This window comes from Pteropus alecto, unplaced genomic scaffold (assembly GCF_000325575.1).
Source record: "Pteropus alecto unplaced genomic scaffold, ASM32557v1 scaffold113, whole genome shotgun sequence".
NCBI lineage: Eukaryota > Metazoa > Chordata > Mammalia > Chiroptera > Pteropodidae > Pteropus > Pteropus alecto.
This window is the reverse complement of record NW_006433949.1, coordinates 1,646,726-1,650,992: the sequence shown is the minus strand read 5'-3', so window position 1 is coordinate 1,650,992 and position 4,267 is coordinate 1,646,726. Positions and strand designations below refer to the sequence as shown.

Sequence of the window (4,267 nt, the reverse complement as noted above, 5' to 3'; positions counted from 1 at the left end):
GGGAGGGAGGAGGGGGAAAGAAGGAAGGAAGGAAGGAAGGAAGGAAGGAAGGAAGGCAGGAAGGAAGGAAGGAAGAAGGGAAGGAAGGAAGGAAGGAAATAAATCACAAGTGACTTTTTCCCCCTTTGCATCCCCTTTTTAAATCTACTAGGCTGGTGTCTGGGACACTCAGTTTCCTTTGCCAAATGAGGGATGGATGACTTTTCCTAAGTCATCAGAGTCCAAAGGGACTAGATTAGAGAAGGAAGTTTCTAGTGGCATGGTTTTCAAGCCAGAATCGAAGCGAAGGACATGGGCAGAGCGGTCAAGTTCAGTTTACTAGAACAATTGCTTGGCGTGAGCTCTTCTTGTGTGACCTCAGGCAGGTGTCCTAGTCGCTCTGTGCCTCAGTTTCCTGCTTTGTAAATAGAGCTAAGTTCTCTAAAGTACCTGATAATTGTAAGCACTCAGTCAGTGGTAGCTATAATTGCATAAAGTGGCAGGTATCACTCCAGGCAGCAGGTCCCAGGAGGAAGCGAAGAGAAGGCTGCTCACCTAGGCAGAGGCTTGAGAAAACGAATATCGGAGGAAGGGACCATGTAGCCTAGTGCTTATGCCGGTGGTGTTCAGAATCAGACAATTGAGATGAATCCTACCTCTGCCATTTGCAAATTTTTATGATTAGGAGCAAGTTACTTAAGCCCTCTAAGCTTCATTTAAAAAAAAAAAATTCTGTAGATTTGGGCTCATGACTGGACCTGTCTCATAGGCTTGCTGTGAAGATGTCATGAAAGCATGCTTGTCACGTGGTTAGCCCAGGATTGACTCAATAAGCAGGCCCAAATCCTAGTCTTCAGAGGGGCCTGTCGAATCTCTCGGCCTCAGAAGCCAACACGATGCCTTTGAAAATCCAGTGCCCAGTGTCTGGACCATTAAAAAAAAAACTCACTAATAAGAACCGATGGAAATGGAGGCTTAGGTGGCTTTCTTTGGAGCTGGGGTTACGTGAGGAAACTAACGGTTTGACTATTTGACATTTACTAATCTTGCGTTTTGAAGGAGGGAGGAGCTGTCTTCGGTCCAAGCCTGGGCTGGGGAGCTGACCTGGGTGAGGCTGAGGTTTCCAGACTTACCTGAAGCCCATCCAAGCTCCCTGGATCTCAAAGGCCTGAACAATATCACCCCAACAGGCCCCCTGGCCCGACTCCCAGCACGTCCGCCGCCAGATGGGCTGGAGACCAGATGCCTGCAAACATGTCTGCCTCCTGAGGCACGAGCAGAGGTTAAGAATGTCTCACAGAGCACAGGTCCCTGCATGGAAATTCTGTTTTATATTATTACCCATTACCTAGGTAAGGGTACCCTGCCTAGGTTCCAGCCCTCGACCTTTGCAGTAACACTATTAAGTGGGTGTTATTATTAACCCACTTTATAAATAGAGAAACTGAGGCTCGGGAAGGTAAAATCATGTGCTGGTGGTTCTCGAAGGTGGAATTTGAACCCACTCCTGGTCTGCAGACTCTGCCTGGGCCCTGAACCACCACCCTATACATTTACTTTTGAGTATCAGCTACAGTCTCAAAATTTCATCCTCTGTTAGCGACCTGCTCTTGAGACTGGGTCAAACGTGCTGATTAAGACCTCACCAGGTTTGAATTAGGGAGCTCTGTCTATTAAATCAATGCCAGACCAAAAGACGAGGAGGAAGAAGTTAAAAAGAATCAAGGCGCTTTTTTTAGGTTCAATATTTATAGCAGCATCCTTATAAGTGCATTCTTGGAGGATGCATTGAGAAGGCTTTGAATGTAAGGCCGGTGAACTGCTTTAGATGATGTGAGCTGTTGACTTTCTTGGAGTACTCTGTGGGATCCTCCAGTGAATTCAAGGTGCACTTCAGGTGGCCGCTGGGGAAGCCGGAGTTGATGGCTGGTCCATTGCAGGACGTCCCAGTAGCTGGCGCTTTCCAGCTGTGTGGCCCTGGGCAGGTTGCTGCAATTTGCTGAGCCTCAACTATCTCTACTGCCCGATGAGATAACGAAAGTACCTTCCCCACCGGGTTATGGAATGAAATGAGATTATCCATGTAAAGCACCTAAAACAACGCCCGACACAAACAAGTGCTCGGTGCACGTTAGCTTTAGCTAACCGCCATCCTGCCTTTACGCAGCTCACGCTGTCACAAGCAGGTCAGACATTATAATGACGTATAATTGTATGTGCTTTTTGATGAAAAGGGTAATCGAATGCTATAAAGGAGATATGCAAAGTGCTAATGAGTATGAAACGGGGGTATCAGACGAGAGTGGGGATCAGGAAAGAATCGAAGCTCAGAGTAGAGGTCGGCTAGGAGAAGGGGGAGGGAGTGAGTGCCCAGGCACGGAGGGAAGCACGTGGGCGGCCCCTTGGAGATGGGGAGCGAACAAAAGCCTGGGTGGCTGGAGCACAGTGAGAGGGATGTGTGGGAGATGAGACTGTGGGAAAGGCAGGGTCCCGCACGACGCCAGGGCGAGCTGTTTGAAGGGCTTGAGGATTTAGCTTAACACCCACGGGCAGCAACCAGAGGGGTTTAAACCCGTGGGCGACCGGATTAGGTTCTCGTTTAGAAGCAGTCCCTTTGCCGTGATAGGAGGGGACTAGAATTGACACCGGAGCTCTGTGGAGAGGCTGTTGCAGGTTCCGGGGTGGGAGTCGATGGTGGCTCAGACCAGACCAGGGTGCGAGGAGGAGAGCCGGAGAGGCGGGTGGAATCAGGACTGAGTGGCTGGCTGGAGATAACCCAGTGAAGGAAACTGAGCCTCAGAGAGGTTGAGTAACTTGCCCAGCATCACCCAGCCGGTAAGCGGCCCCGCCCTAGGTCCACACCTCCATCTCCGCTCTCGGGCACATGGGATGCGTACCCTCCAGGACTCCTTTCACCTTTCCAGAAACCTCTGCCCTTCTCACCTCCCTCCGCTCCCAAAAGAAAGCTCCCAGGGACAGGGAACATTCCAGCCAAGCTCTGTCTGTCCTGCCTGCCTCGGAGACGACAAAAAGCAATTCATCATGAGCCTCCATTGTGAAGTGATAAGGAATCAGTGGAGGTTTCCTTCCAGTTTGGGATTCCCGTTAAGTGATAACTCCATGGGTGGCTTTGCCCTCGGCCCCTGCCTGCCCCACTTACTATCTGACTTCCCCTCATTGTCTGTCTCCTTTCCACCGAGCCTCGGAGGCCCCGGCAATGAAATGTCAAATGGCCAGGCAGGCCAGAGGGCTTCTTGTGTTTGGACCCAGCTGTCTCCAAACTATCTGTCCCGATGGATGGAGCCGGGAAGGTCTTTTATCAATGCCACTCAATCACAGCCGGGACCCCAGGCCTGGGAGAGCACTTGTCTGTCTTTATTTCCCCATCCCCCCCACCACCGCCCACCCTGACAAGCCCTCCCCACCCCCTTAGAAACCCAAGGCAACCCAAGTAAAGATTTTAGCAAAGCCATTGACTGCATTGGGTATTCACAGAGAAGTCAGAGGTGGGAGGGGAAAGGGAATTGGATACAGTGAAGGGTTTTGCAGGGTGCATTTATTCAGTGCTGTGTGCTTTCTAGAGCAATTTCACATGGCTTTCTTCGCTGGATCCTCACTGCGATCTTTGAGCAAGAAGAGATGCCCTTCACCCCCATTTTGCAGTGGGCAAGCAGAGGACTAAGAGGTTAGGTTAGATTGCCAAGGCTATGTGGCTGGTGAGTGGCAGATTCTGGGATGCAATCATCAAATAAGCATCGAATGAGCACTTACTTTGCACTGGGCACTGTGCTGGGTGGTGGGGATAAGGGGAAGGCAAGATGGCAGAGGCCTCTGCTCCCACAAAACTTCTATTCCACTGGGGGAGGTGGAGAATAAGCAAGTAAATTAATTTAACGACTTCAGATCATGACCAAGTGAGACTTGAACTAGAGCCTTTTGATTCCCAGTCAGGAATATTCCCGTGACACCATTCTAGTCCTGTCTACTTTAAGCTAGGAGCTAAAATGCATGCATGCATGCATGCATGCATGCATCCATCCATCCATCCATCCATCCATCCATCCATCCATCCATCCATCCATCCATCCATCCATCCACATATTTTTATTCATCTATCTTTATCCATCTGCCCACCCATCCATCTAATTAACAATTATTCATCGATTCCCAACTAAGTACCACACACTGTCCTAGGCACTGGGCACGTGAGCAGGAACCAGGCCCATGGCTATGACAGTGGGTCAGATCATGTCGGCAGAATCGCAACACGCAGAGTGGTTTGCACAAA

The 4,267-nt window shown here is 50.1% G+C and overlaps 1 protein-coding gene across 1 annotated transcript in view; it reads left to right on the top strand.

The window, feature by feature from the left end:
* TBX5 (T-box 5) overlaps window positions 1-4,267 on the top strand; it is a 44,773-nt gene that overhangs the window by 34,890 nt on the left and 5,616 nt on the right. The window lies entirely within an intron of this gene.